The 22,892-nt window shown below is 41.6% G+C and overlaps 1 protein-coding gene across 1 annotated transcript in view; it reads left to right on the top strand.

The window, feature by feature from the left end:
- Positions 1–10,733: 10,733 nt before the first annotated feature.
- Positions 10,734–22,892, top strand: part of RGS6 (regulator of G protein signaling 6) — a 541,337-nt gene continuing 529,178 nt past the window's right edge. The window contains exon 1 of the mRNA XM_034992635.1: positions 10,734–11,205. The gene's annotated coding sequence lies outside the window, so the exon portion shown is untranslated. The remainder of the gene's footprint in view (positions 11,206–22,892) is intronic.

The raw sequence follows: 22,892 nt of genomic DNA, 5'->3' as shown, positions 1-22,892 counted from the left end.
TGTTCCCATTTGAGTAGATATAGTAGTTAAAAAAAAATCTACTTAAAAATACTCTCTCGGTATAAATATTTATGTGTGTATATTTTCTTAGACCTCGATCTTTTTCCATTACATGAAATAGTTCTCATTCCTGGTATGTAATTCTATTAACCTATCATCTCAAAACTAAGCACTCTAATAATTTCCTCTGGGGATTAGTTTTTAGTCTTCATTTTAGTCAGTTCTATTTTTTAGGGATAATACGATTTTACTGCATTTTAAGATATATTTAAGTGAAAGGCAAATATATGGTAAGTGGGAAGGGGGTTGAGTTACTGTGATAAAGGTTTGTTTGAAACCCACCTGAGGTACAGGACAGCTGTGGATTCTAAGCAGTTATATTTATTCAAATTCTTCTCCTCTTCTTGGTTAGAGAATAATTTTTCTTTTCCCCAAAAAAGGATGTTCGTAACCAAACTATGACCCGCCCCAGTGCTAGGGTAAATAGGAAAGAGACAAGGGCCCATTTCCTTTGTGGTTATGCGCCTGGAGAAGCTTGGGGAACTCCAGATAAGGAAAGGAGTGGATTCTGTCATCTGTGGCTCTTAAGTCCTCCAGAGTTGCTCCCAACTTCTGCGTGGCTTCTACTATAGTCTGAGCCTTGGAAGGGCAGAAGAATGAGAGCTGGTTCTTCCCTTGACCTGTTCAGATTTTTACAGAGTGAGTGCATGCAAGGGCCAGGACAGGGCCTCCTCTTCTTCCTCTCTACAGTGGGAGTTTTCAAACCCTAAGCTGTATCTGAATTACCTGAATTACCCTGAGAGCATGGTACCTCAGTGATTTTTAGCTCTATTGTGAGTTTCTGATTCAACAGAACTTTGGAGGTAAGGCACCTGCGTTTTTAACCTGCATGTCAACAAGATGTCCATGTGTTAGTGAAGTTTAATGAACAGATAAGCAGGCAGTACTTAATATTTGAAATATCCTAGTCAAGAGTGCCTACTCCAGGAATAGTTAGGGAGTTCCTAGAGACTCTCATCTGAAGCCCACATGTGTGAGGGGGTGGGCTTACTAAACACAGCTTCAGTTATCTTTATATCCCATCAACACCAGAGGATTTGTTAATTAGCACAATGCACATTAGAAATATTTTTCATTGGTGAAATTAGCGGGACTCAAAATACATAGAAAAGCTAGACATTACACAGGCAGCCCACTCACATGAACAGGGTAAAGTAATTGTGCTAGGTTTAGGAAAACCCATAACACCTGTTAATTCAGACCCAGGTGTTTGCAATCTCTTGCCCCGAGCGCTGAGGAGAAGGGGAGCCTGGGGTACTAATTGGTCCGTGCTACTGGTTAACATACACAGGACAGTTGAGTGTATTATCATCTAGATCATAAAATTTAGGAATTACCTTTGGTTGCTGTTATGTTCCCAGTTTGCTGTAGAATAATCGTGTTCCTTATAAATGAGAGTTGTGATGTCAACAGGGTGGGGAAGGTGAGGATGGAAGGAAAAGCTCCACACTGAAGGGGTGGGGGTGCTGGTGAGGAGGGCTGATGGTTGAGTGTGCATGATGGAGCAGACGTCTACTACAGGAACGAGGGAGGAAATAAAGACTTCCTCGGTAGAGCAGACGTCTACTACAGGAACGAGGGAGGAAATAAAGACTTCTTCGGGTAAGGAGGTCAGAATGGAGAGAAATACGAATAAGAAGGCATTTTGAGTTAATGGAAAAGAACTCAAAGACCTTTCTTATAATTCTTTCTTGCAAATGGAGAGAGATCAACTTGGGGCACCCCCCCCCCCCCTTAGAATAGCATTTCTGGTCAGGGTATTTTAGATGCTAACTACTTGCTTGTGTGTATATTAAATCTAATGGACACACTTATATCTTGCTGAGATGCAGGTTAAAATCCATTAGTTCCTGATGCTCCAGCTGGAAGCCTCATAAGAAGGTCTAGGATAGTGATTTTCAGTGGGAGGGGAAGGTCCATGGGCTTGTATCAGGATATGTGTGTGTGTGTGTATGAGTACGTGTAATTAACACAAATTATAGGCTTGAAGGAGTTTCCTATTTTGAACCTGTTTTGCTTTCTGCAGACACCGTCACTGCTACGGAAAATTCTCTAAGTTCCATGGCTTTAACTTCCACCTATTTCACATCTCTAGCCCTGATCCCCCAGAGCACTGCAGAAGCCCCAAGCAGATTTTCCATCAAACCTCATTGGTCATAACTTTACCAACATGGCCACAGAAGCAGAACTACCATGAATAGTTTAATGAAGATCCACTCTGGTGGAAGTGGGACTAGGTCCTCTTAGTTATGGCTGCCAGAAGTGGAGGAAGCCAGCAAAGAAGGAGAGAGTAGAGAAGGGTCAGGGATGGAGATGGCATAGGGAATGGGTTTGGTAGACAATAAAACAGTGTCTGTTACAGAGTCTGTTTGTATATTCTATAGATCAGTAAATTTGAAATGGGTCATGGCCTCCCGGGAGAAGAGCATATTAGAGGCGTGATACTTATCAAAACACAGCCGGATGGGTAAACAAAATGTGGTATATCCATACAATGAAAACACTAGTCAGCAGTAAAAGTGAATGGACTGAGGCTACATGTACCATCGTGGATGGATCTCAAAGGCATTATGCCAAGAAGCCTGACACAAACGACTGTGTACTGTATGATTTTGTTTATATGACATTATGGGAAAGGCAAAACTATAGGGACAGAAAACAGATCCATGGCTGGCTAGCGGGGGTGGAGGGAGGTGGCTAGATACAAAGGAGAAAGAAGGAACTTTTTGGGGTCATAAAATATTCTACAGATTAAAGAGAAAACTGCTACTGGGTCTTGGGTGATGTGTGAAAAGGGACAAAAGACACTGCAGGAAAGTTCGTTTTGAGCAGAGGATACAGGTCTGTTGTCTTGAGAACAGGGTTATCTGCCCAGGCTTTGGTTTGGGCAAATGGAACAAATTTCATTTCTGTGTTCTTCAGAATATCAATGAGGAGTTGGCAAACAAGATTCCGAAGAGGGCTGAGAATACCATGTGAGCTGAGCTCTGGTCCTTAAACACCTGCAAATAGCCTCAATGGATTAAAATATGGTTCTCCTTAAGAAGAAAGCTTTGCTGTGTTTTACAGAGGCTCTTATGTGTTCAACTTCAATGTTCTTATTTTGGGGGGCTACCTGTGGCCTTAGGTGGCTTTTGATAGAGTTTGTAACTGACAGATTTTGCCTCAATGAAGGATCCTTCTTGTTGAAGTACCTCTCTGACCATTTACCATGGTCCTAAACAAACATGTCTATAACTGAATTTGATGAACTGTGGGAATCCCAGCACCTAGCAGGAGGGTGTTGGGGGGAGGGTGAAGAAAAGATATTTTTGGTTGAGGGGACGTGTCGAACATTTCAAGTCACATCACACAAGCAGCTGCCTATTCTGTGACAGTTCTGACCACAACATCTGGATGGTGGTATACGAAATAGTGTCTCTGAGGTGATCTGATGAAGAAGCTTGGCCCAAACAATTGGTGTCATGGTTATTTTGGGGCTGGTGTAGGTTTTTTAAAACTTGTTGTTGATGTAAACTTTCTCCCATGTGTATTGGTGTTATATATATATATACATATCCTTGCTTCCTGATTATTAAGCACTTGGGGCTTTGTAAATACACATTCCATTCTGACCTAACACTCCTTCTAGGTTTCAGACATTACCGTTCCAGCACCATGACATAAACACATCCATCCCCAGACACATGATTTTCAAAACTGCAGATTAAGTGCTAAACTATCATTACAAAATCCACTTCATGTTGTAATCAGCTTGCTTGCCACGGCCCTCTCCTGAGAAAGAGATTATGCTATTAGTAGTAACAGAAATGCTGGGCATTCTAGGAAGGAAGCATCCCACAGGTTGTGGGTCAGTCACAAGTTGTCAGAGGGAGGTAATTGAGAAGACATGACCACTGGTTGACCCTCGAGCTAGATATAGGCAACTAGAGGCTTCTCGCCCCCTCCCCTGTCCTCAGAATGCATGTTCTGTCCACTGTTACTGCACTTGGAGCCATTTCCAGGATGCAGCCTTGTGAGAATAATGTGTTGTTGAGACCATCTGGACTGGTTATGTGGGCTGGACCCTGCTGAGGCCTCTACAGAAACTTTAAGATTCTGGCAGGCGGGTGCAGAGATCTACTCATCTTGTGGCTGCTCAAGACAAGCTTCATATGTAAGTTCCCTTGCTTATTAAAATTGTTACCTACCCATCTGGAGTGGCCTGCCCCTTTTCTCAGTCTTCTGGCCCTCCATTTACAGAGGCTAGTTTGCAAACCAGTGCAAATTTTTGTTCAAAAGCAGATTCTCTGGTCCCATCACTAGAAATTTCACCTGAGGTCTGAAGTGGGGTTCTAGAATCTTTATTGCCAAGTTTTCATAAATAACCCGGTGTTATAGATGCTATGGCCTTTAAGTCATCCCTTGAGAAAAGACCCTTTTCTAAAACACCTAACCAGGAAATTTGTTTTCTCTTAGGACTGAACAGGAGGCAACATTTACCTAGAATCTTCTTTCCTTTTATTTTTTATTTTATTTTTTAAAAGATTTTACTTACTTATTTGACAGAGAGAGACACAGCGAGAGAGTGAACACAAGCAGGGGGAGAGGGAGGAGCAGGCCTCCCACGGAGCAGGAACCTGGTGCGGGGCTCGATCCCAGGACCCTGGGATCATGACCTGAGCAGAAAGCAGACGCTTAATGACTGAGCCACCCAGGCGCCCCAAATCTTGTTTCCTTTTATTGTCAAAGTGCAAAGAAAATGGCCCTTAGCTCTCAGGAAAAGAAAAAGACTACACTACAGAGTGAGGAAACGAAAATGTGGGGGTCTTAAGAAAAGCAGCATCAGCAGTCAACTGTCACAAATTCACTGTCCTGGGAAATTGGCCACATAGTGCCAAAGCCCTTATCCTCCCCAAATTCATTGCCATGCACACTTGCACAAATGCACTGACACTAGCCATGTTTTCCCACCTTCACCTGCCGATGCAGTCATTGCAACTAAATTGCCAACGTGTTTTCATTCTGTTCAATTTGTCACTTGGTTTGAGAGCTACACCACAATCAGTTCTATTACATACTTCCCTGCAACTCTCTTGGTAATGAAGTAATCAAATGATAGTTTACCTATAAATGTATTTCATTTTATACTTTAGAGGAGTTTTTGGAAAGATCCTGTACACAGCATGCCCTTAATAAATAATTTCTGAGTGAATGAATGACATGTCAAGCTGAATCACATTATCGTGTATATTCACAAAATAGTAGATCATATTTGCAGGACAGCTAACAGTGAGCTGATTCTTAAAGAAAACCCAGGTGAGCACTTTTGAAAGTGAAGGCGGTTTTTGTTGTTGTTTCGTTTCTTTATTTGTTTTTGTTTTTTGGCAAGGAGAACAATTATACCTTGATATGTTTTTTTAAACTTTCATTTTGAAATCATTTTAAATTATAAAAAAGTTGCAAAAAATAGTTCAAAGAGCTCCCTCATATTCTTCAAGTTGTTAACATTTCTGAATCATCTGAGAGTAAGTTACAGATGTGCAGCCTCTTTACCCTGTCGTACATCAGTGTATATTCTCTAAAAACAAGGAAACTCCTAAATAACCACAGTACAATCTTACATCAGGAAAATAACATTGATCCAATTTAATAAAGTCCACTAAAATTTCACCAGTTATGCCATTATTATCATTTATAGGTCTTGGATCCCATTAAAGATCACCTGTTGCATGTAGTTGTCTTGTCTCTATAGTGACTTTTAGCCTGGAACAATCTTTACTTTCATAGCCTTGGCATTTTTGAAGAGTACATGCCAGTTACTTGAATTTCTCTCAATTTGCATTTGTCTGATGCTTCCTCACATGACTTACATATTTATGTAGAAGTACTGCTGTGTTCTTCTCACTGTATTATGTCAGGAGGCAACATGAGGTTGGTTTTTTCCATTACCAGTTTTTATGTGAACTGTTGCTGGTTGATTAAGATGGTATCTCCCAAGTATTATAGCTGTCATGTTAATTGGTAAATATGCTGTGCTTATTAATAATTAATGATATATTCATGAGAATTAGTGAGCATTTTTAGGAACATATATTGAGACTCTGTAAATATCTTGTTCCTCATCAAACTTTTACTCACAGATTTTAGCATCCATTGATGATTCTGGCTTGAATCAATTACAATGATGGTTGTAAAATGGTGATTTTCTAATTCTTTCTTTCTTCGTCTATTAGTTGTATTCTACTAGTAGAGCTTTCCTTTCTCCTTTTTTTTTCTTTCTACCAGCATGGACTCATTGATTTCTATTTTACTCAAAGGTTACAACTTATTGACCTATTGCTGTCATTATTTATTTTGATGCTTAAATTGTCCTAGATTTGGCCAGTGGAGACCCCTTCAGGCTCCTATATTCTTTTGACATATCTCCATAATTCTTTAAGTACCTTCTTATTTTCTTGCACAACAAATTATTCCAGTCTCACCCACTCCATCATGGAGCCATAGGTCCTTTTAGTAGAGAATGGTATTTAAAAATCAAAGTCAGAGTGTTAGGTGTGTTCATAGCTACTGGGGTACTGTTGGATTTAGACCCTCTTGGTGGACAGAACTAGGAAACATATCAACATATATACACATGTATATCTATACTTATATTTTTCTATATTTTTATCTATGTAAATTAAAAATCATTTCATACCATCTCCTCTAATTTCAAGCCACATCACTGGGTTTACTCTAATCTTCCTTCTTTTTATACCTGTAATTCCCTTCTCCAACAGTGAGAAAACTGCCTACCTATATCCTTAATATATTTATTTGTTTGCTCAATTCCTGGTATGTAAGCCATCTGCTAGACATGGTGGCAAAAAGTATGGCCTATCTCTATGAAGTTAGCTATTTTTATCATTATATATATATATAAATTATATTTATAATATAAATGTGTTTTTATTAAAATTATATATAATTATATACATTATAAAATATATAGTATATATGTCTGCATGTTATATATAAATATATGTATATATGTAATTAAATATTTCATATGAAATTGAATATAATGAAATAAAATATTTTCCATATGTATATAAGAAACTATATATCCCATATTAGAAAGCCCATATAATACATAAAATATATCAATATAAGTAAATATATATAAGATATCTGATTTTGTGTATATGTTTTCCCCCTAGATTTACTGAGATATTACTGATATATAACATGAAGTTCAAGGTGTAGTATGTGATTATTTGATACATGCATATATTGCAAAGTGATTACCACAATAAGGTTAGTTAACACCTCTATCCCCTCACATAATTACCACTTTCTGTGTGCATAACAAACTTATAATGTTAACAACTTTCAAGTATAATACAGTATTGTTAATTATGGTCACCATGCTGTACATTAGATCCCTAGATCTAATAACTAGGTTTATACTCTTTGATCAACTAATTAGATCTAATAACTAGGTTTATGCCCTTTGATCAACATCTTCTCATTTCTCCCATCCCCTGGTAACTACCATTCTACTCTGTATTTTTGTGAGTTCAACTTTTTTAGATTCCACACTGAGTTCATACAGTATGTGTCTTTCTCTGATTTATCTCACTTAGCATAGTGCCCTCAAGGTCCATCCATATTGTTGCAAGTAGTAGGATTTCCTTCTTTTTTGTATGGCAAGTAGTAGGATTTCCTTCTTTTTTGTATGGCTAATAATGGCTATTTCTGTGAAAAATGCCATTGGAATTTTGATAATAATAAATGTACCTGTGTGTGTGTACGCGTGCACGTGTGGTCCATTCACGTGTCCATGGACACTCAGGTTGTTTCCATGTCTTGGTTATTGTGGATAATGCTGCAATGAACATGGGGATGCATATATCTTTGAGTTAGTATTTTCACTTTTTTTGGATATATATCCAGAAGTGGAATTGCTGGATCATGTGGTAGTTCTATTTTTAATTTTTTGAGGAAACTCAATACTGTTTTCCATAGTGGCTATACCAATTTACATTCCCATCAACAGTGCTCAAGGGTTCCCTTTTCTCTACTTCCTTGCAAATACTTGTCATTTGTCTTTTTGAAAATACCATTCTAACAGGTGTGAAGTGATATCTCATTGTGGTTCTAATTTGCATTTCCTTAAAATTAGTGATTAGTGATGTTGAACATATTTTCATGTACCGGTTGGCCATCTGTATGTCTTTTTTGGAAAAATGTCTATTCGAGTCCTTTGCCCATTTTTAAACTGTTTTCTATTGAGTTATATGAGTTCTTATACATTTTGGATATTAACTCGTCATCAGCTAGATGGTTTGAAAATATTTTCTCCCCATTCCATAAATTGCCTTTTCATTTTGCTGTTTCCTTTGCCATGCAGAAGCTATTTAGTTTGATGTAGTCCCACTTGTTTATTTTTACTTTTGTTACTTGTGTTTTTGGAGTCATATCCAAAAAGTTATTGCCAAGACCAATGGGAAAGAGATCTTCCTCTGTTTTTTGCTCGTAGTTTTACCATTTTGGGTCTTACATTTAAGTCTTTAATCCATTTGGAGTTAATTTTTGTGAGTTGTATAAGATAGGGGTCCATTTTCATTCTTTTGCACGTGACTACCCAGCTTTCCTAATATACATTATTGAAGAGATTATCCTTTCCCCACCGAATATTCTTGGCTCCCTTGTCAAATATTCATTGACTGTATATGAGTGGGCTTATTTCTGGGCTCTGCATTGGCCTACTTGTCTGTTTTTTATGCTAATACCATGCTGTTTTGATTACTATAGCTTTGTGAAATCAGGTTGCATGATGCCTTTAGCTTTACTCTTCTTGCTCTTTACTGTTTTGACTATTTGGGGTCTTTTATGATACCATATACATTTTAGGGTTCTTTTCTTCTGTGAAAAATGCCATTGGAATTTTGACAGAAATTATGTTGAATCTGTAAATGGCTTTGGATAGTATAAATATTTTTACAATATTAATTCTTTCAATCCATGAACCTGGGATATCTTTCCATTTATTTGTGTCTTCTTCAACTTCTTTCATCAATGCGTTGCAACTCTCAGTGTGTGACTCTTTCACCTCCTTGGTTTATCCTAAAGCATTTTATTATTTTTGATGCTACTGTATCAAGGGAAATACACAGTAAGGCCTTTCTTCAGATGCACCTGGAGCTCACTGCTCATACTTCCACATGGTTGTTCCCTCATGCCTGACCCTCAAGAAGCTGCTGGTCTAAAAAATGCAGAGCTCCCCAAGGAGGAAGAGCCCCAATCACCACCCATCTCTCAGTAAGCAGCCTATTCTCCAAGTGTTACAAACAGCTGCAGCCAGCTCCACAAAGATGCTTAAGCCAAATGCTAAACCTGGGGAAGGAAAAATTTTATATTTCAATTTTAATAAATGAAATAACTGGGACATCAATTGACATTATATTTTATTAACTAGGTTAAGTGTGGTTTCCTTAGGTTGCAGGTTTTCTTCCAGGTTTTGGTGGCACCACATTTGTGACTTAGCCCAAGGTAATATATATATCTGCTCTGCTTGTGTTACTGTCCCCATTAGGCAGAAGGGTCTGAGGGCAGGGACTTATTTCATCGATTTCTAGTGCTTAGCGGAGGGTCTAACACACGGCAGGTGCTAATTGTTTATTGGATTAAAGAATAATATATCCATTAATCAGTATAGATGGTGGGAAAGGAGCTGTATGTTGGGAAGGAGACTTTAAATTTCAACCTCTGGACCCATGTGGATAAAGATAGCCCAGGTCATCCATCCTTAGAAACCTTTCATTTCAAGTTTTTGTTTTCCTGGTAACACAATACAATTCAAGAATAAATCTTGAATTTTTTCTTGATATTGGTTGCATTGATATTGCACACCAATCCCATGGTTACCATCCGGCACCAACAATCTTGTTCTGTTTTCACCTGCACCTTCCTGAGTTTTTAACTAAACATCCAATTTCAAAGATCCCACGTTAAAGGATGTCTTCAGTTCAAATTACCCTTTCTCATTTTCTGTCTTCAACTTTTTTCTTTTTTCCCCGAGAATATTTGCCGAGTTAATTTTTCTTAAAAATTCTTTTGTGGTGTTCCAGATGCGAATGATCATAAAACATTCCAAATACAGCATGTTGTGTAAATGTTGAATCGATCGATAAAAATGACGAGTTTAGTAACAATATCCCTGACGATCGCGGAGGCCTGTTTTAATTTAGAGGGCGCCACCACACGTCAGCGATTCAAAGCTACCGGGCAAACCACTCCGGACCTGGAATTCCTTAGACAACCCTGACGCCACTGAAGTTTCCAGACGCGGCCAGCTCTCGGGACTGACAAAAGGAGACTCGGCATCGCTGAGCCAGTCTGCGCGTTTTCTCCGCGGCAGCTAAAGTGCCAGGAATTTCTAGGCTTTCCCTTCCCGGAGCAAATCACAATCAGTCGGCACCATTCGCGGCGCTGGGAGCAGGTGAGCGGGGCGGCGGCGCCCGCGAGACGCGCTCAGGTGCCTCGGCCCCTCCCGGCCTCCGCCCCGGCCCCGCCCCGGCCCCGCCCCGCGCCGTGCGGCTCGGGGCCCAGGTGCCGGCGCCCAGGTGCGCGCGGCGCGGGGTTGCAGCTCTGCTCGACGCCCGACAGTGGGCGCCGCTGCGGCGGTTCGCGAGCGGCGGAGCTGAGCGGCTTCGCGAGTTGGGGCAGCCCCGGAGCCCGGCCCTGCTCGCGGCGAGAGCTCCGCCCGGCTCCGGCTCCGGCTTCCCCCAGCTGCGGGAACCGGCGGGCGCCGAAGGGGGCGGACCGACCTCCGCGGAGCCCGGAGGCCTGGGGCGGGCGAGGCGGGCGAGGGGCGAGCGCCGGAGACCCCGAGCGCCCCGCGCCCAGGCACCATGCGACCCGCCGCGCCTCCTCGCCGGCCCCGGGCTTCGCTCTCCGTTCGCTGAGCCCCGCGCTCGCCACCGCAGCAAGTCGCAAAGACGAGGCGGGTCGCTGGAGAGCCGCGGGGAGACCGCCTTGGACGTGCCCTCCGCCCCACAGAGGCTGCGGGTCCCTCGTTCCCTGGGCTTCTCTAGCTTTACCATGAACCTGGCGCAAGCTTGGCTTTAGGAGAAATTCAGAAGCCGGAGGGGGAGTCAGTGCAATTCTTTGGTTGCTAAGGTAATTGTAGTTGTGACAAAAACGGGCAAGAAACAAATGGGGGAAAAGCTGTTTTTAGAACGGTAGCCCCCCTCCCCAATTCATATGTGTCGATTTCATTTCATCTCCTGGGTGTGGATGCTGTCCATTTCAGATGCGTGACAGGTGTCGGGGTGTATGTGTGTGTGTGCAGTTTGGGACTGTAGAGGCACGAGCTTACATAAGTGGTTAGGCAAGCTGGCGTGCGGACTTGTGTGGGATGGGTGCAGGTCTGCATATAAATCATGTTTCTGGGTTTCTGGGTGTGAAGCGCTCACTCACTGGGTCCAGCGAGCAGAGGGTACGTGCTCTTAGGTACTTCCAGTCTTCCGATTTTGTGATCGCAAGTGGGGCACCTTTACCCCAGAAGCAGACGTTCATTAACTTTTTCTCTGAAGAAGCTCGCCCTTTTGCAGTTTGGAGGCAAGGAAAGCGAGTGGTGAGGTGTGGAGGGCAGGGTGGGTGGGAGATCTCTGGGAACTGCTGCAGGAAAGCGAACAGTTAAGATATTCACTCTCAGAGGGCGACAACTAAACTGGCTGCGAGAAGAGACCGTGTTTACTGTCACCGTCAGACTGTAAACGTGGCCGGGTGAGACAGAAAAAAGTGACCCAGAAAATTTAGTTTTGTTCAGAATGAAAGGGGCTGTTTTATTTTATTTTTTCTTAAATTTGATGGAGTAGGAACGTTATTTGTTGATGAGAGGAGTGGTATTTCTGTGTTACAAATTGAAGATATTTTGGGGCTCGTTGGCTTGGGATTGTTCCCTCAGCATTTATCAATGGTTAGAAGCTGGATCTGCAGGTAGTTTCTAATCAATACCTTTCAGCAGCCCCAAAGTAAAACTGCAAAAATAGGCAGTATTGGGCAAAACCCAACATTGGACCCTTTTCTCAGCAGAGGGGATGAGAGATGGAAGAATAAGGACCAGGCTTCTACGTGTCTGTAGGAGTTACAGACTGAGCCACAAGTTTGTGTGTTCTGTCAAAAAGTGTTTGAAAGGGGACTGTTTTGTAGGTTTAGCTTCATTATGTTCACAGCAAGGCTTCTATATATCAATTTTCATAGGCAGATGGGTAATTACATGGAATGGGAACTGGGGGTTGGAGAAACTTTCTGTGAGTTGTACATTCTTTGTATTATTATTATTAATTTATTAATTTTAAATTAAAATTTAAATTTTAATTTAAGCAGTGAGACTGCTTAAATTAAATTAAATTTTAATTTAAGCAGTGAGACTGCTCTGTGAAAGAAAGTAAGCAGAGGACTGAGGGAAATTTGAGGCTCTTTGGAGATGTACCTCTGTAAGTGAAAGTTTGCATGCAAAACAGCCAAACCCAAGACAGTAAGTTCTTTCTGAGTTCTCTGATAGTACTGTCAAGGCAAATTGTTGCATAAGTCTGGTGATCTTAGATACTACAAATGTTGGGATATAATATATACCCCCGCCATAACTCATTCTTTCCTGAAAGCGTCTGTAAATTCTAGAAACATCAGCCGTTGTCAGGTATTTTGGTAAAACAGGTAGCCACTAGAATTTCCTTTTCCATAGTCATCACCTTGGTTAACTTTACTTCCCTGCCTCATTTAAGAGACTTGAATCAACACTCACTGCATTTATTTTGCTCAGAGTTTCAGTAAAACAATGCTAGTTTTTCTTCAAGCGATGAATTTGTCTTATAAAGTGAAACATTACAGCAGTGCTTTTGTGGCAGAAAAATCTCTTTAAATGAGATGGTCCTTATTTATTTATCTATTTACTTATGACTCGTTGAATGAAGTAGCCAATATAGATATTTTTTAAATGAGCAAATATTTCTTGAGAAAGAAAAACATTTTTTAAAGGGTATTGAGGACAATGAAATTTGCCAGTAATTTTGGATGTCTTTTTGTCCACAGGGACAGAATTTTATGTGAAAGTAGGATCATTCTGTTTCTTATTTCTCTAATATTCTCCCATGCATTTTATCCCCTGAACTCCTAAGACTTTGCCAGGAATTGCTGAACATTCTGTTTTGTGCCAGGGGTTAAACATCAGGGCGGTATGAGTAAGGAGCTGTGTGTCACATCAACGTTTTTCAAAAGGGATGCTCTCAGAGATTTCAATAAATGTTTCCTTTAGCTTCACAGTTAGCTTATCTTAATTCATAGTGCTTTGAACCTAGGAAACACTTAACCTCTTCATTTTTAGTGCCAGCTGGAAGGAATATATTTACTGAGTTTCATCTTCATTGTAACATATGGCATGATATAAATAATTACTACACACACAGTATCCTGCTGTATGGAGAGAAATGGAATTATAAAATAAACCTTCATGTTGAGTGATTTGGAGGTAACATTTCAAAAAACAGCTTTACTTTTTTTCTTGATTACCAAAGTAATATATAACTATTGGGAAAAACTCAGAAAAATATATTAAAAAAAAAAGATCATTTGTAATTCTCCCATGGAAGGTGAACCACAGTTGACATTTCTACATACCATATATTTTTCCAGATTTTATTCTGATCATGTTATTCATTGCATTTTTATACTTCTCTTCCCCAGCCTTCCAAATTTTCGTATCTTGTAAATGGAACTTGGACGTGTTAAAGGTTTGGGAAATTACTGCTAGTTTAGTGGATGGTTTTGATAGATCAGATTTAAATTTTTGTTAGTGGTCCTTATTTTCAAAGGGAGTAGTTTCTGTTTTTCTGTTTTCTTTGAAAAAGGAAGGTTTTCACTTTAGGTTGGAAATACTTAGGGCTCCCCATAAGATTTAGGGATTAAAGCATCAGAAAAGAAAAAGGTTATTGGCTGTGTGTAGGGTTGGGTGTGTGTCTGTGGGGTGGGGGGATACCTGAGTTATGGTTTTAATTTCTCCACCTCATGTGGACTTTGGCCTCTGGGCCTCTGTTTCCTCAAAAGATAAATGAAACTTTGAGATTTAGTTAGTAAACTAACATATTTGTTGTTTTGACATTTGATGATGATGCTAGTTGTTTGAAGTAGACTTTTTCAAACACAGATGGCTGGGGGTCAACCCCAGAGTTTCTGAGGTAATTGGGTCTGGGGTGGGGCCTGAGAATTTACATTTCCAACAAGTCCCTAGATGATGCTGACTCTGATGGTCTGGGGCTGACATCCAGAACTAGATGATGAGCTCCTTGGGGGAAGAATCCCTTTTTCACTTTTCTTGGCATCCATCTGCCTAGTGCCCAGCAACGCACCTGCCAGTAGGACCTCAGTAAGCATCGGTTGAATCAATATTAGTTTTATCCATGGGGAAAAACTTTCTTAAGTAGTCAAGATAAAAAAGATAATCAATCATTCAGAATTTGGAACCATTAAGTCTATAGTAAGAGTAATACTCAGTCATGAAACCCAGTTCTTCAAACTGCAAGGAAAACAAAAGTGCTTACAAGTAGGCAGTTAAGATGAACGCTAAACCTAATGAGTTATCTTAAATAACAGCTCACAGTACCTGCTTGAAATGTTACAAACTGCAAAGCTTATGAATGCTTCACTGTTGCCTTCCTGAGACCTATAAGAGGCAATTCATTTTCTATCACATGTACATTTCCAAAAGGGTGTGTGTGTGTGTGTGTGTGTGTGTGTGTGTGTAAATTCACTATTAATTATCCCAACTACCAAAGCAGAAGTCAGGGAAGCAATGGCCTAGACTCCTCCCCACAACCCCATCCAAAAGGTAGAACAATGCTCATTAGAACATCATAAAATGGGGACCTAAGACTCGTAGAAAACATTAACCTGCATAAGTTCACAAACTGATCAGTGGCTGCACCAGAAATCAGACCCAGGCCTGATTTCTGCCTGACGCCTAAGGGTGTTCTTCATTACTTCCCTCTGTGGACACTGAGTGAATGCATTTGGTGGCCAGGAGATTCCAGCTGGCTGAAATACACCAGTTACAGCCTTTGATCATCCTTGCATGGCTACTTTGTGACTAGAAAACTAATCCTTCTACCTAGGTGTTAGAAACATAGGGTGTAGGGCGCCTGGGTGGCTCAGTTGGTTAAGTGACTGCCTTCGGCTCAGGTCATGATCCTGGAGTCCCAGGATCGAGTCCCGCATCGGGCTCCCTGCTCGGCAGGGAGTCTGCTTCTCCCTCTGACCCTCCTCCCTCTCATGCTCTCTGTCTCTCATTCTCTCTCTCTCAAAATAAATAAATAAAATCTTAAAAAAAAAAAAGAAACATAGGGTGCAGACAACCCCCATTTTTATGGTTGAGACTTAAAAAGCATGTAAATATTTGAGTAGAAACAAAGTCGCTGTTCACATAACCAGGCTATCCAAATGGATTGTGGAGACCCGCTGTCTTGGCTTTTGTCAATACTTAGTAAAACCATAAAAGGAAAAAGCCACCTTTAAGTTTTTGCATGGTACAGTTCTCTTATTCAATCCTAGTGTCTGCTCTACCCAGGAAGCTATTTTCTGGCCTGGAGGGACGCACACCTCAAGCAAAGCCCTCTCCAATGAGCGCTGCATTTACCTGCATGAACAGGAGCCAGCGGTGGCCGCCATCGGAAGGACCCAAGGCACCTGTGCTGGGCTCCCTGACACCTGGACAGCCTTGAGCCCAGACAGAGACAAGACATGGGTGGCTCTTAAAGTAACACAGCGGGCAATCGAAAACCCTATTGGTTGTGTTCCTGAACCTCAATTTCCTCATCTGTAAAATAGGAACAACAAAATGCCCCTGGAGTATGAGTGGCTGGGAGGAAAAGAGAAAAAAGGAAAAGCGTAGCGTGCTGCATGGAGGAGGCACGGTGGCGCCAGGAGGTGGACCCTGTCCCACCAATTGCCTATTTTGTAATAATTTTGATTATGAGTTGTTGATCTGCAGCCCTGGGAGTTTCCGGGTATAATCTGAAGCCCAGCTGTGTACGGGAGGGCAAGGAGACCCAGGAAACAGGTCACTCCGGATTGGTAGGTGCAGGTTTAATTGGCAAGGAAATTTACATATGAGCTTTGTCTGAGCTGCTGCAAGCTAAATAGCTCTCCATACTGTATTGCCTGCCAGAATCTTTAGGTTTTCATAGCGGCCTTAATGGGGTTCAGGTATATATTCAGTCCAGAGGGAGCTCAACAACCCCTTATTCTCCCAGGGCTGTGCCCTTCCAGATGGCTCCCACTGTGGGAACGGTGGGCAGAGCAGACATTCCAAAGACAGGAGAGGGGGTGAGGAGCCTCTGAGTGCCCAGGTCGAGCTCCTGGGTCACCCGGTGGTCATGTCCTCTCGATGACCTCTTCCAAAGTGAGTCTGTTGGGAAGTAAGTATTTTGGGGTAATGGTTCCCCCTTCTGTTCCTCAGGACTTGCTTATATCAGCCTAGAATTTGAGGCACTCCCAAATCCCTTGGAGAATCCTGCTCCATCATTCTAAGAGTGGATTTGAGAAGGCTCGTGGAAAACAAGTGGGCCAGACATTAGGTGGAGAGGGTGGAATGGGAAAGATCTGCCTTTGCAGTAGCCAAGGATGTGTCTGTTTCCTTGAGCCTCAAGGCCATTAATCCCCAGCAGGAAGAGATGTGAAAATGAGGGACTGCCACTGCCTGGCTGTGTCTTATGTCAGATTGTGAGTACACTCGAAGCAGGGCTGTGTGGTATTTTTCCTCTCTGCCCTTGGTGACTCTTACAGTGTTTGGCACGGTAGGAGTTTGGTGAACGCTTGCAGAGTTATCGACTTGTAGCATGGCAGCTCTGGGCGGGTGAATGTGGGAGGGAGGATGAATGAGTATGAGATGGGTAGAGATGCATGGACTGGTCTGGGTGCAGGTGCATGGGCTGGGCAGGTGTGGATGCAAGGTGCAAAAGGTTATTACCCCCATTCTTTTTTTTTTTTTTTAAGGTCTTTATTTTTTTTGACAGAGAGAGCACAAGTAGGCAGAGCGGCAGGCAGAGGGAGAGGGAGAAGCTGAGCAGGGAGCCTGACGCAGGGCTCGATCCCAGGACCCCGGGATCATGACCTGAGCCGAAGGCCCCCGCTTAACCGACTGAGCCACCCAGGCGCCCTTATTACCCCCATTCTTATTGTTTACTTGATTTTGCCTGGCTAGATCACCTTGGATTGATGATATACTGAGGCCCTCATCCTGGTTTGTAATTATACACTAATATTTGTCTCTCCCACTGGCTGTGGTCTGGGTTTTTTTTTTTTTTTTTTTTTTTAAAGATTTTGTTTATTTATTTGAGAGAGAGAATGAGATAGAGAGAGCATGAGAAGGGGGAGGGTCAGAGGGAGAAGCAGACTCCCTGCTGAGCAGGGAGCCCGATGTGGGACTCGATCCCGGGACTCCAGGATCGTGACCTGAGCCGAAGGCAGTGGCTTAACCAACTGAGCCACCCAGGCGCCCGGTCTGGTTTTTTTTTTAACCATGATTTTATCCTGCACCCAGTACAAGGCCACACACATAGTCAATGCTTGAGGAAGCACTTGTTGCTTTCCTAAATAAAAAGTTGCCAGGCCTACAAAGCTATAGATCTGTATTAAAGCAGTGGACTGATAATACTCAGCACTTGTAAAGCTTTTTGTAGATCACAGCCTCTCAACAAGAATTAGGTGTTATTACTCCCATTTTACGGATGAGAAGACTGAGGCTGAAGAAGAGGTTCAGCCACATGCCCTATGTCAGATAGTTATTGAGTAGAGAGAAACTGAGAGATTTATTTATTTTTAAATATTTATTTCACAGAGAGAGAGAGAGAGAGAGACAGAGCACAAGCACGGGGAGTGGAGAGGCAGAAAGAGAAGCAGGCTCCCTGCTGAGCAAGGAGGTGGGGCTCCATCCCAGGACCCTGAGATCATGACCTGAGCTGAAGGCAGACACTCAACTGACTGAGCCACCCAGGCTCCCTGAGAAACTGAGAGATTTAAACTCATATCTCATCTGACCACAAAGTCCTGAGTCTCTCTGAGATAACCCAAAGCAGGAGATAGACACCCTACCCTTGAGATCACATCAGTTATCTTGGAGAGATATTAGAAATAAATAGAAAACTAACAATGAAGGATGTTAAATGGCAGTTTAGGAAAAAATGCATGGGATTTCATAAGTCAGATTAGGTAGCAAATAGATAACAAAGACAGTATGCCATTCAGTGCAGAGAGACGTTATATAATCAGACCTGGTAGAGACAGGCTTTGAGAAATAGGTGGAAATTTCATAGGTGAAGAGGATAACAGCAAGCTTTGCAGGTGGAGGTGTTGATAATTGGTGAGTAAAGCAATTACTGTTTGCTTTCAGAGTTAAGAACCCATTTTTCTGAAAACCTGGGGCCCTCTGACCCATTTTTGATAGAAACATGGGTACCGGACAACACTTGCCTTTTTTTCTAAAAGCAAAAGAAGCCACCCATGTGTGATGAGGAATGGTGTGTGGCACTGAACCCCAGGGCTGGGAGTAATTAGGGACAGGTGAGGACTGTGTTAAAAGCAAAGGGTATGTGCAGCTCAGAAAGCCCTGTTGCTGCCATTCATTTTTAATCATTAGCGACTAATTTCAATTAGAAAAATATATAGATGTACATTGCCCAATCCAAGCTGAACACTTGTTTGAGCTGGCTTTGTTTTTCATGTTTGTGACCTCTCTAAAAGAAAGACAACAACTTGAAAAAATGTCCAGTGTATTTTTCCCTTAAGCTGCTCTGTAAGTGCTACTGTGTTCAGATTCCAAACCAAGCAGGAAGATGCCATTATATCATTTTGCTGACCATACATCCTAAAACAAAGACTGATTCAGCAGCTGGTCAAAATAGAAAGGATGCATTCACAAAGAATAAATTTATTGACTGTATTTTAGATTTTTTGTTTTAGGGGAAGGCATTTTACCTTTTAGAATGGCAGATAGTTTAGGGGCTTGGCTGCTGGCTGGCTTCTGCCGGAACCCCGGGGTCTGTGACATTGGGCAAAGTAGCTCGACACTATTGATCCGCATTCTCCCCAAATGCAGAATAGGTCTGAGAAATTGTAACTCCTCCGAGGGCATTACTGAAAGAGAGATTGTTTCTGGAAATCTCTGGTTTAGGCAGCTCTTAGTTGGGGTGGCGGATGGGGTTCTTACCCCAGGGCACAGTTTGTCTAAGGTCTCTGCTGTTCTTCCCTACTTTTTGCCTGGCTTGTCCTCCTCAGCAGTAGGTCCCATTACTGAACACACTTTTCTAGATGATGATTAATCAGGTATAGCTCCTGTTTTCGAGAAGTTTAAAATTCTGTGGGGGAGAGAAAAGAGAAACAGAATGTGGTAAGACAGGCACATATAAATGGGATGGGGGAGGGATTACTGGGAGATTTCATTGAAGACCCTGGGTGGATGAATTGGACATTTGATAACCAATGGTTTTGGGGCCTGCAGAGATGGGGGCAGGGGAACGAGTTGGCAAGGGTACGCTTGAGGCATTTCAGTATAAGTAAAAGGACAGAGATGACAAAGTGTTCAAAGAATAGCCCCCTCTTGAGAATCAGGTCCTTAAAAACCTTTCAGGCAGGAGAAGTCCATGTTGGTGAGCTGAAAATTTAAGGGGAAACAGGAACAGGGGAAATCTAGGTAGTAAGAAAAACTGTCTAATAAATACTTATGTTTATCAAAAGTGAAAAGAGAAAACAAAGGAGATTGTGGGTGACGTTTTCCTAACCTTCTGTTGGTAACAGAGGGTGTGTGCCACCGTGAATTTCTAGTTCTTGCTGTATCCCGGAGATCACTCCTCTGGTGAAATGCTCCTGAGTGCTTTTGCTTTATTAGACTCAGTGCACGATTCCCATGCAAGTAAATGGGTATTTCCCTGCACGGTGTCAGGCTGTCTCTCCACTCAGTGCCGTTTAGACTTTCTGACTGAGAGCTTGACTGCTGACTCCCGAATCTTCCTGTGGCTCAAGGGTAAAGTGGATGAATCTGGGATAAACCTTACTTAACTTCCTTGGCAGAACTGATTAGGAAGTTCTCAGATGTCTTACCCCAATGCGTAGGGTATTTAGCTTCGTGCCAAAGCATATGTTGTCGATTCCAGGTTTTCATTTCTTTGGCTTCCTGTAGCTTTCAAAAGCTTCTCTGCAAAAACCGCTTCCCCTGCCTGCCATCTGCCTTACAACCTCCCTCCCCCAATTTCCAAAATCTGTGCCTAAGCCCCAGTTTCTTGTATTTTCTAATTATCTGTAACAGGAATGACCTGTTGGCTCTCAAATGTGTATTTGGAAGTAGATTGGCTTAAGCTGAACTTTGCTTATTGGGAATTCTTGGTGGGGGTAAGTTTCCTGGGGTTGAGATTAGATATGTTGTTGGTCATAGGAAGGTGGACAGTGATTGACAAGACTAGAAATTCAAATTGGGTCCAGTCTATTAGGGACTTGAATGCCACATAAATACATAGTGGTGGGGGTGATAATGGATATTCAGGGTTTTCTGGCAGAGGAAAAAACAAAACAAAACCTGAAAGAACTGAATTAAAGCAAAATTTAAACCAGCTCAAGAAAAAGAATTTGTGACTCATACATTTGGGAATTCAGGCATGGCTGGATCCAGCATTCTTAACTTGATACCTCATTCTTTACTTCCTCCTACGGTGATACTAGAGAAAAAGAAGATGATCACTAATATCCCTCTCCTCATATCGTTTTCACACTGTCTCTCACACAGAAGGGGTCTTCTTTCTTCCAGTGTCCTTATCTCAGTCTCGGGGAAGGACCCTGATTGGTCCTGATTGTCTAACTTGATCCAATCAGCATGTCCAGTGATACAGCCTACTCTGGCCAAGATAGTTCCTGGGCCCATCCTTCCCTATCAGAAGCAGCAAATTTGAGAGCAAAAAAATATACGGGGCAATGAGAAACAGTAACCGCCTCAATCTTCTAACCTGGCTGAAGGACTTTGGGTTTCATTTGCTGGACAGTAGAATGAATGCAGAGTATTTCAGCCACTGTTTGAGAATCCTGAGATACGTTATATGAGTTGGAAAATGTCATTATCCAAAATAAAGCTTTTGGATAATGTGAAACGTTCCCTCAATTGTGTGTTTCTAATCTCGCTTCACTTCTATACCAGTTTTCTCATTCAATGATTACTGCTTCGGATCTATAGCTACTGCACAGATGCTATACGATATGTGTATATGGTGGTGACAGACAGGACCTCTGGCCCCTCCTCCAGCCCTCCAACCGTGCAGGTCTCTCACGTTTTGCATTGCTATGCCTGAGATGGTTCAGGTGCCCCCTTGAGAACAAGAGATGCAGTAGCCTTCTCCCAGAATATTTGCACTATTCTTTTTTAAACATACAATTTTAGAGGACAAGACATTCACAGAAAGGTACATAAATCATTGCTCAATAAATTTTCAAACAGTAAACACATCCATATCATCACTCCAGATCAAGAGATAGAATATTACGATTCCCTTGGAAACCACCTCATGCACCCTCCCAGTAACTACACCCTCTCCTTCCCCAGTGGTAACTACTAACCTGATTTCTAATACCATGGTGTTCCACTTTATTGGAAATATTCCAAATATATATGGAATTATAATATATGTATATACACCCCTTTTGTGGTTTCTTAACGCACAACGTTGTTTGAGAGAGTCCTCCACGTTGTGACGTGGAGCACTAGTTTGTTTTTGTTGCTATATAGCAATCCACTTTTTAAACAATTTGCAGATTGTTTATTCATCTGCTATTTGTTGATGGGCATTTGGGACATTTCCGGTTTAGGGCTGCTATGAATAATGCAGCTCTAGACTGTTCGTATGTATTTTTGGTGCACACGTGAATGCATTTCTGTCTGGGATACACCTAAGACTGGATTGCTGGGACATAGGGTACATATGTCCAACTTTAGTAAGTTCTTACAAAGAGTTTTCCTAAGTGGTTGTACCAGTTTATATTCCTGCCAGCAGTTTATGAGTGTTTCAGTATCTCTACATACTTGTCAACACTTGGGATTGTCAGACTTCTTAATTTTGGACGTTACAGTGGGTGTGTAGTGGTGTCTCATCGTGGTTTCGATTTGCTCTGGTGACTAATGGTGTTGTGTCTTTCTAATATTTTGGGGGTCACTTTTATTTAATCTTCTGTAGTCTCTGTTCAAGTTTATTGCCTATTTTAAAATGGAGGGTTTTTTTTCTTACTGATTTGTAGGAGTTTTTTTTTTTAAACAAATCTGAATACAAATATTTTCCCCAGTTATATGTATTTAAAATATCTTTTACTATTCCTTGGCTTGCCATTTGACTCTCTTTGATGAATAAGAGATCTTGTTTTAAGTGTAATCCAGCTGGTTAACCTCTTCCTTTATGGTTATTGTTTCCTGTGACTGCTGAAGAAATGCTTGCCTACCCTGAGATCATAAAGTCATTTTCCCATTTTGATTTGTAGAAGCCCTATTGTTTTGCCTTTTATCTGTAGGTAGGTAAAAGATCCACCTGAGGCTGATTTTTTACCTAGACATAAAAAAGAGATCCATATTTATTTTGTTTTCCGTATGTATATCCAGTTAACCTCCTACACTACTTATTGAAAAGTCTCTTCCACAGCTCTGTAATGTCACTTTCATTATAAGTCAGGTGATCATTTATATGTAGCTCTCTGCTTGCTAGCTCCTTCTATTGTTCTATTTGGCATTCTTATTCTGATACCACACTGTCTTAATATAGCTTAATAATAAGTCCATATCTGGT

The sequence above is a fragment of the Mirounga leonina genome, unplaced genomic scaffold (assembly GCF_011800145.1).
Source record: "Mirounga leonina isolate KUSES-001 unplaced genomic scaffold, KU_Mleo_1.0 Mir_82, whole genome shotgun sequence".
In the NCBI taxonomy this organism is placed as follows: domain Eukaryota; kingdom Metazoa; phylum Chordata; class Mammalia; order Carnivora; family Phocidae; genus Mirounga; species Mirounga leonina.
This window is presented reverse-complemented; position numbering and strand designations above follow the sequence as displayed.